The 10,017-nt window shown below is 46.5% G+C and overlaps 2 pseudogenes; one reads left to right on the top strand and one right to left on the bottom strand.

Moving 5' to 3' along the window:
- Positions 1-906: 906 nt before the first annotated feature.
- Positions 907-1,569, top strand: LOC116545449 (annotated as a pseudogene).
- A 1,659-nt stretch (positions 1,570-3,228) lies between these two features.
- Positions 3,229-8,066, bottom strand: LOC116545443 (annotated as a pseudogene).
- Between the last annotated feature and the right edge of the window lie 1,951 nt (positions 8,067-10,017).

Raw genomic sequence — 10,017 nt, forward strand, 5'->3', positions numbered from 1 at the left:
GGGTGCCAAGTTCACAAGCATGGGATGGTTGGTCTTATGTGTTAATTTGACTAAACCATAGTACCTAGTTATTTAATCAAACACTAAATGTATATGTTGCTATGATGGTGTTTTACAGTTCTGGTTAAAATCTGATATCAATTGATTTTTTTTTTCCTGAGACGGAGTCTTACTCTGTCACCCAGGCTGGAGTGCAATGACACAATCTCGGTTCACTGCAACCTCCACTTCCCAGGCTCAACTGATTCTCCTGCCTCAACCTCCCAAGCAGCTAGGATTACAGGCATGCACCACCACCACATTCAGTTATTTCATATTTTTAATAGAGATGGGGTTTCACCGTGTTGGTCAGACTGATCTCAAACTCCTGACCTCAGGTGATCCACCTGCCTCAGCATCCCAAAGTTTTGGGATTGCAGGTGAGAGCCACTGCACTTAGCCTCAGTTGATTTTATGAAAACAAAATTACCCTCAAAAATGTGGATGAGGCGTTTTGAATGAGTTGAAGGCCTTTGAGCAAACTATGAGGCTTCCAAGAGAAGAAAAAAATCCACCTCAAGATGACAGTAGCAACTACAGTTTAGATTTCCAGTCTGCCAGCCTGGTCTACAAATTTCAGACTGATGACTGCAACATTGTGAATTTCCAGCCTGTCAGACTTCTGAGGTGTAATATGTGACATCAATAATGTAAAATCTGGGATGGAAAAAGATGTAAAGGAGCAGAGTTTTCCTATGTGATTGAAGTTGGTTTGAATTCAAGATTGTTATAACTATATTGTTACATGTAATACCACAGTAATCACAAGGAAAATATGCACAAAAGAAAATGAGAATGCAATTGAAACATGTCACTAGAAAAAACCCACAGGATCCAAGAGCTGTGTGAGATGGCTGGACAGCCATGGCATCCTATTTCGATAAACACAACTGTGAGCCATCGGACCCCAAGCAGGAGACTTGAACCAACATGCTGCTGGAGCCCGTAAGGTCACTTTTCAATAAGATGGACTTTGAAGCCTTGGGGTTGGTAGTAGATTGGGACCACCATCTGTGTCCATCATCTGCCAAGACTGTTGTTGAGAACCTCCCCAGGATAGTCATCAGAGGCTCTCAGGCTGAGCTCAAGTGCCCCGTGTGTCTTTTGGAATTTGAGGAGGAAAAGATTGCCATTAAGATGCCTTGCCATAACCTTTTCCATTCCAGCTGCATTCTGCCCTGGCTAAGCAAGACAAATTTCTGTCCCTTGTGCCACCATGAACTGCTCATTGATGATGACACTTAACGATGAGCACAGATGCGATAAGGTTTGAAAACAGCAGCAGCAGCATCGACTGGGGAACCTTCAGGGAGCCATGTGCATGTTAGGAGGCTGGGGCTGAGCGCCGGCCCTCTGTGTCTTCCTTACAAACCTTGAATCTTCATTAAAGGTTTTTTTACCACCCACCCCCCAAAAAAGAAAAAAATAAAAAATAAACACAAAGGAAGGTTGGAATAAAGGAGATGAGGGATGAAAGAGCTATAAGACATGCATAAAACCAACATCACCATTACAGAACTAAGTTCTTCCTTATCAGTAATTACTTTAAATGTAAATGGATTGAACTCTCCAGTCAGAACTCAAGAAACCCTTCCACATAGTCCCAATATTCAGTCCTGTGGGCCACTTCCCTGGATCAGCCTTCCTTTTCTGACAATGAAAGGGTTACAGTGTTTGCCTCCCAGATCTCCCCTGTCACTCACTCGCCCTAAATAGATGTCTTGCTCTATGAATTATTGTTCTCACATCCTTTCTTTGAAGCTGTGCTAAGATATTACAAACTATTAAGGGAACATGGAGACTGGGCACAGTGGCTCACACTTGTAATCCCAACACTTTGGGAGGCTGAGGCAGGTGAATCACCTGAGGTCAGGAGTTCAAGACCAGTCTGGCTAACATGGCAAAACCCTATCTCTAAAAAATACAAAAATTAGCTAGTCATGGTGGTGGGCACCTGTAATCCCAGCTACTCAGGAGACTGAGGTGAGAGAATCACTTGAACAGAGTGGCAGAGTTTGCCATGAGCTGAAATCATACCAGTGCATTCCAGCCTGGGTGGCGAGAACAAAACTCTTTCAAAAAAAAAAAAGGAACATGGAGGTAAGATTCTCTTTTTTGGATTCTGAGGATTTGCTGTGCTGAGGCAGGGGCAGGTTGGGGAGAAAAGGGTGGGTGGAGGGGCAGGTGCTGAGTGGTGTGCGCCCTCGCTCTATGCTCCACAAAGTTCCTGCTGTGGTCATTTCTTGTCTATTTGTCTGGATCCCTCCTTGTGCTGTGATTTGTGCCTGATCTTTAGGGGTGGGTGCTGCTCCAGGTCGGAGGCCTCACACTTCTCCAGGCTAAGCCTTTCTCCAAGTCCATGGAGGCCAAGGGCTGAGAATGGCAGCTCTCCATCCTCTGTTGGCTCCATGTTGTGTGTGTCTGTATTTTCACATGCTGACCTCATCCCTCTTATCAGAGATTTACAGGAATAGTACCCTGTAGGAGAGCCGTTACCATCCTGCTCTGGCCAGGCTCTGTCTCTCGCTCTTGGGTCTTGTGTTCTGTTTCTTTTCCTCTAAAGACTCAGGTAGCCTCTGCACTTGGGGCTTCTCAGACACCCCAAATTGATTGTTTCCATCTTCATCTTCCTTTCTTCCTGCTCTGTTTCTCGAACACCCTATTTTCCCCTTTAATTGTAATAAGTCAATTTTTTGAATTAACATCGTGAATAGACATGTTAGTGCAATGTCTTAAATACATTCTTGTTACTTATCCTTTTGTAGAAGAACCCTGTGGTCAGTCAGGGACCTGGCAGAAAAGAGATGACACTTTTTTTTTTCTTTTTTTTTGAGATGAAGTTTCATTATTGTTGGCCAGGCTGGAGTCTAATGGTGTCATCTTGGTTCACCGTAACCTCTGTTGCCTGGGTTCAAGCAATTTTCCTGCCTCAGTCTTCCAAGTAGCTGGGATTACAGGCATGCACCAATATGCCTGGCTAATTGTGTGTTTAGAAGAGACAGAGTTTCTCCATGTTGATCAGGCTGGTCTTGAACTCCTGACCACAGTCGATCCACCCACCTCGGTCTCCCAAATTTCTGGGATTACAGGTATGAGCCACAGCGCCCAACCTCCATGTTCTCTTAATAGTTTGTAATATCTTAGCACAGCTTGAAAGAAGTCACTGTGCCAGGCCTGAGATGGCACCTTTTACACAGGTGCCAGCAGGGCTAAGAAAGCGACAAAGGCAGAGAAGCTCCCTGGGATGACAAAAGCACAAGGAAGGGAACAGTTTCCAGAACTCAGGGAAATCTGCAGCTTTCACTAGGGCAGCCCCACATGCCTGTGGCTGTAGGTAGAGGCCTGAAGTGATTACAGAACCGCAGAGCTGCCCAGAGGGAGTGAGGGAAATGAAACCCTGAGTTACTTCTCCTCCACACTCCCATCTTCTACACATGCCTGTTATCAGCAGGTGGTGTTATTCATCATTTGGTGGTGTTATTCAACAAAGAGAAGCAAGATGGTGAAGGAGCACAGGCCATGCCTATTGTGGTCACCTCCCAGTGCAGGGGGTAGGGTGGAGGAAGGTGAATGATGGCTCTTTGGGGAGAGGGCAGCAGAGAATAATGCACCCACCTGTTTACAGTGTTCACATTCCTCAGGGAATTCACTTAAATATCTTAGAGCTTGCCCTAATCCAAAGGCATGGCTTTAAAAAAAATACATGTTATTTATTCATTCAGCCTCCCTTGTATGTAGGCATACATGCTGAAGCATTGTTAGAAGTGAAAAACAAGACTCAATAAGGCCACCACCTCAATAATATCCAACAAAATATGATGAAATGCTTCTAATCCCAGCTACTCAGGAGGCTGAGGCAGGAGAATCACTTGAACTCAGGAGGCAGAGTTTGCAGTGACCTGAGATTGCACCACTACACCCCACCCTGAGTGACAGAGCAAGACTCCATCTCAAAATAATACTAATAACAATGATGTGAACTGTACACATTAGGCCTTCAGGTGGACAGTGACCATTAGTAAGGCACTTAGTGGTACCATCAATGGCCAGTGACCATACCGACACCATGCCCTTCGGCTACATAGAACTTTACTGTGTTTTTCTTCTTAAAATCACAGCTTTAGGCCACTACAATAACAAGTTCTCCAAACAAATTTAATTTTTTTTTTTTGAGACATAGTCTCACTACGTCACCAGGCTGGAGTGCAATGGCACGATCTCAGCTCACTGCAACCTCCACCTCCCAGGTTCAAATGAGCCTCCTCCCTTAGCACCCTGAGTGGCTGTGATTACAGGTGTGTGCCACCATGCCCAGCTAATTTTTGTATTTTTAGTAGAGGTGGGGTTTCACCATATTGGCTAGCCTGGTTCCAAACTCCTGACCTGGTGATCTGCCTGCATTGGCCTCCCAAAATGCTGGGATTACAGGCATGAGCCACCATGCCTAGTACATTTATTCTTTACAATAAGATTTGGGTAAGGAGAAAAGAGTATTAAATAATGCTGATTACAGATTCTTTTTGACTTTTAGCCAGGACTAGGAAAGAAATTATACCTAAGAATCCCATTGAACGGAAATGACTTCGGCACCACTGCCATCGATGGTGCTGAAGAGACTGAGTCAGGAGAATCACTTGAACTCAGGAGGCAGAAAATGTAGTGAGCCAAGATCGTGCCTCTGCACTTCAGCCTGGAAGCCTGCGTGACAGAGCGAGACTCCATCTCAAAAAAAAAAAGAAAAGAAAAGAAATAAAAGGATAGATGTAGCATCACTTAGAAAACAAACATTCGTAAAAGGTATTGTGCATTGTCAACTGATAGTGTAAGAAGCACAGGCCCAGTCCAGCTAGCTGTGGGCTCTGCATCACAAAATGCTTTTGCTCACAGCCACCACCTGCTCCACTTAGTGCCACACAGCGCAGAACTCCCAAGGACAGACCAACAACAACAGCTCTGCTCCTCACCTTCAAGCCAGTGCTATGTGTCAACAACCAATCAAGTCTAGTGTCATCCTCCTTGACAGCCTCTGGAGCACTCACTGGTGTCTGGAGGAGGCAGATGTATTTGACTCACTTATTTTAAAAGTCTGAGCAGCCAGGCACAGTGGCTCATACCTGAAATCTGAGAACTTTGGGTGGCTGAGGTGGGTGGATCACCTGAGGTCAGCAGTTTGAGATCACCTGAGGTCAGCAGTTTGAGACCAGCCTGACCAACATGGTGAAACCCCATCTCTACTAAAAATACAAAAAATTAGCTGGGTGTGGTGGTAGGTGTTTTTTTATTCCTTGCTGATGGGGAGGCTGAGGCAGGAGAATCACTTGAACCTGGGAGGCAGAAGTTGCAGTGAGCTAAGATCTCACCATTGCACTGCAGCCTGGGCAACAAAAGTGAAATCCCATCTAAAAAAAAAAAAAAGTCTAAGCAGTCAATAAAAACCACTTCTCCCTGTCCAATGCCATCCACAGAAATACTTCTACTGCAGAATAGATGCAATCTTCCATTTACATGTCTGTAAAAGCTAACACACGCCTCTGCTGCCGTAGACAGAACAGAGCTGAGCAGCCCCTTCCACACAACTGTCTTTGGTGGAGAATGCTGGTGTGGCCACAGTGTTCCCTGTCCTCTGTCGTGTATCTTACTGCTCTGTGGTGAGGGGTGAGGACCTCAATGGGGAGAGGAGAAATCCTATTTTGTTCAGACGATGTGACTCTCTTTGGGCTTTGTCCAGCAAATCCAAGCTGTGTCTGTGGGGCTGTATGCTGTGTGTATCTTCAGCAGGAACCCCTGTGAAGTGCTTCAGTTTTGAGCTCCAAGTCTCCCTTATGACCATGGCAAATGGAACCATCCACTTGACACAGTTCTCTCTGTCACACCACTGATGCTCTTAAATCTTTTGTGTCAATTCAAGTGAAGAAAAATACAAGGCAGAGGCAGCAAGTACATCCTAAGAAAAATCTAAGCAGTCAACATCCAGCACACAGAGATCTGAAAGCTCCACAATCTGTAAACATTTGCTGGGGATGCTGTGGCAATAGCACTTTATATAAGTCATTTAGAGACGCCACCTGCATGTATACATTCAGCCAGGACACAGTGGCCAGGGGACTTAAACACCACTCAGGGGCCTTCATACTCATTCATTCCACAGTAAGAATTTTATGTCCTAAACAAGCCCCAAAGTTGCACACTGCTGCAACTTTGAAGAACAGATTTCCTCAAGTTTGGCTGCAGTAAATAAAGATAAAATCACAGTCATCTGTAAAAGTGTTTTTACAACATTCTGTGCTGTCATGTATTGTTCAAAGCAATCCTGTGCAAAGTAAACTATCTCCCTGTGAAGTCTATAGACCTCATGTACCTCCATTAGCCAATCCAGAAGAGGCTGCAGAAGAGGGTGCCACTGCACCATAAGTCCCATAAGTATGACTTTGCTTGTTTAACATGATTTTCGAGACCTCTTCTCTGCTTGCCCACGTCTGTATAGGCAGTGGTGAGGCTCTGGATCACATGAAACACTGAGTTTTATACCTAGAATTCGGGTAGGCCAGCCCATCCTCTTCTTTATCAGATGTGGGGATCAAGAAGCAGTGGTTTGCACAGACTGTATTACTGTCCCAAGGCTGAATGCCACACTGATCTCTCACAGTTCTGTCAATATTGGCAATTTGTCCACTGGATTCTGGAAAAAAAAAACAGTCACATTTGCCTTCCTTTTTCTGGAACAAACACAGAAATCAGTGCCACCTGCCTCTTTCCAGCTGCCCCATTTATTTGCATCTTCCCCTCCCCTCCCTGGGCGTGGTGCAAGGCTCAGGTGCCTACCTTGGGCCTGAAGCTGTCTCCAGGGAAGACAGACATGCATCTGTCAAGGCAGGAGGCAAGAGGTAAGCAGGAGGGACCATGGCTTTAAAAAGCAACATCTCATAGGCAAGTGTGGTGGCTCACACCTGTAATCCCAGCACTTTGGGAGGCTAAGGTGGGCAGATCACCTGAGATTGGGAGTTTAAGACCACTCTGACCAAAATAGAGAAACGCCATCTCTACTGAAAATACAAAATTAGCTGGGCATGGTGGCGCATGCCTGTAATCCCAGCTACTTGGGAGGCTGAGGAAGAAGTATCTCTTGAATTGGGGAGGCAGAGGTTGTCGTGAGCCAAGAACATGCCATGGCACTCTAGCATGGGCAACAAGAGTAAAACTCCATCTTAAAAAAAAAAAAGCAACATCTCACTTTAAATTGCTTAGCAGGTAGAAAGATGCAATGGTATCTAACTCTTCCTCCCTTTCCCCACAGGGACTGTACAATTCCTAAATAAATTGCTTGAGTTATTTGAGTGCAAGCCATAACAGCAGACTCTGGTTTACATAGGCAAGGGGGATTTTCAGACAGCTAGAGCTGCAGTTTGTTGAATCACAGATGCTGCCAAAGCAGTGAAAAAATAATGAGTCACCTCCTCTCTAAAGGCAGAGAGATTGAAGGAGGCACCTCTAGACTCAGGCTGGGAACCTGACATGCTGGACTCATGGAGGATTTTCACAGCCATGGTTCTAATTTCCCTGCAGTGGCCAGGCTCTGTGGGTAGTGGGCCGGGTGTGTTTCAGGGGGGAAAGAGGTTGCCCAAGCAAGTGCCTGGTGATGCTTTTCCCCACCAATCTCTTCTCGGCACACACCGCAGGCACACAGGCAAGGCTGACAACAGAAGAAGCTGCATGGACACCTGAGGACTCCACAGAGGAGCAGCTTTCCTCCAGGTGTTCTGAAGTGGTGACGTCAGAATGGAGGAGACCTGCTGACACCGGCTCTGCCAGGCCTCTGCCCTCCGCTCCCCAGCCCCGACGTTCCAGGACTCTTGGCACAAGAAAATGGGTCAAACAACAAGGACCAGTTTGGTAGGTCTATCCCTGCCAACTGGCAACTCGAGCTTCACCCAGACCTCACCTCCTCACCCCGCACTCCTCAGACCCTGTTCCTCCAAGCCAAAGTCAGACATGCAAGGGAAATGCGGGGCACAGATGACAGGCTGCATAATTGCTGGAGAAGTTCCCTGAGTCTAGGACCAGACTCCTGTCTCGCCCTCTCAGGTGACCTTAGTGATCACCCTGCAGGCACTTACACTCCTCAGGACTGTCACTTTCTGTAGACAGTCAAGTTCCTCTTTCTTCTCAGGGTTCAGCCTGAGCACTGGGGTGACCAAACACACTGTGCAAAGGGCAGGAGCCTCTTCAATGCCAGCTTATGAATCTGTCCCCTTGCCACCGCCAGTGGTAGGAAATGGCACCTCAATCCACAATCCACTATTTCTTCCCACCCTGACCTCCTCACACCCATCTGGAATTTAGGGGAATGGGGAGGGGAGCCAGCGGTGATGGCAGCAGCTGAGGCCTAAGGAAAACTGAACGGGAAGCCAAGGAACCACCTCAGGTGACTACAATTGTTTGCTGTTCTGCACGTGTGTCCAAGAATGACCCCAAAAGATTTTCTATGGTTACCAACCTATTTGGCCAAGTCACAGACATCAAGGGGATGAACACTGCCTTTATCTATGACATGCATGAGGATTCCGACACCTATCTGCATCAGGTTAGCCCCACACCCAGAAGGACACCCACTCTCCCATTCCTTATTTTTTTGCATCTTTTTTTACCTTACATCCTCTTTCCCCCCTGTGAGTATCTTCCCTCTTTGGGGGTCTTCTGTTTCTACTCTCTGTCCCCTTTCAGGTGACCAGAGGAGGCTGGTTTGGTCAGGGCTTGTCCATCACATTTGCATCACATGAGAATGATGCCAGGATCCTCAGTGATGGGCAGCATCGCTTTGAGGTGAGTGTTAGGAGCTGCCTGATGAGACAGACGTCTTCTCCACAGTGAGTGCTGAGCTTATGAAACCCTTAGGTCCTACCTGTTTCTTCGTGTGTTTTCTTCAATCCCATGATGTAGGTCATGGGCACCTGATGTGTAATGGACACTTGACTGGTTCATGCCCCCTGGCCTTTGATGCTGTGTTGGGCTGTTTTCCTGGCCTCTGTGTGGGGTCTCTGTCCTCTCTCATCATATTACATCCCTTCCCCTCTCTCATCCCCGAGTCTGTCCTCTGAACCCACACAGTACACCAGCATCTACATGTGTGCCATGTGTTCCTGCCTCACTTTCCACTTTTCATGCCTTATACTTACCATGCCATATTTTCTCTTCAGTTGAACAGATGCAGTAAAGAACTCACCAATTCTGGAATGTGACCATCTGTCCTTCCAGAGAGGACATGAGGGTGGGGGTGAAGGAGACACCACCGCTCCCACCCCTGACAGCCCCCACCCCATGGCTTCCCTCCTCTGCATGAGCACCACCCCTGAACCCCCATTCTTGATTGTCAGAATTTTTAACATCTTAACTAGAAATGGAAGACATGTGTGTCTGTGGTATCTGTAAGTGCTGCATCTTCTTACTGTGTTTGGGGAGAGGTTATTTTAGGACACAATCCAGGGTAAATTCCTGGAAGGCTGAGGTGCACTGCTGTGAGGTCAAAGGTGGATGGGACTGAGACTACCTGCCTGTTATTAGTCAGAGTTCTCTAGAGGAAGTAGAGGAAGAGGACTAATTGGACATATATATATATGGATTTAGTAAGTAGTATTAACTCACACGATCACAAGGTCCCTCAATAGGTCATCTGCAAGCTGAGGAGCAAGAAAGCCAGTCTGAATCCCAAAGTTGAAGAACTTGGAGATTGATGCTCCCCTCCCTGTGTCCATGTGTTCTCATTGTTCAACACCCGCCTATGAGTGAGAACATGTGGTGTTTGATCTTCTGCTCTTCTGGCAGTTTGCTGAGAATGATGGTTTCCAGGTTCATCCATGTCCCTACAAAGGACACAAACTCAACGTTTTTGATGGCTACATAATATTCCATAGTGTATTTGTGCCACATTTTCCGTATCCAGTCTATCGTCGATGGGCATTTGGGTTGGTTCCAGGTCTTTGC

This window comes from Sapajus apella, unplaced genomic scaffold (genome assembly GCF_009761245.1).
Source record: "Sapajus apella isolate SASKATOON/1434 unplaced genomic scaffold, GSC_monkey_1.0 scaffold270, whole genome shotgun sequence".
Taxonomy (NCBI): domain Eukaryota; kingdom Metazoa; phylum Chordata; class Mammalia; order Primates; family Cebidae; genus Sapajus; species Sapajus apella.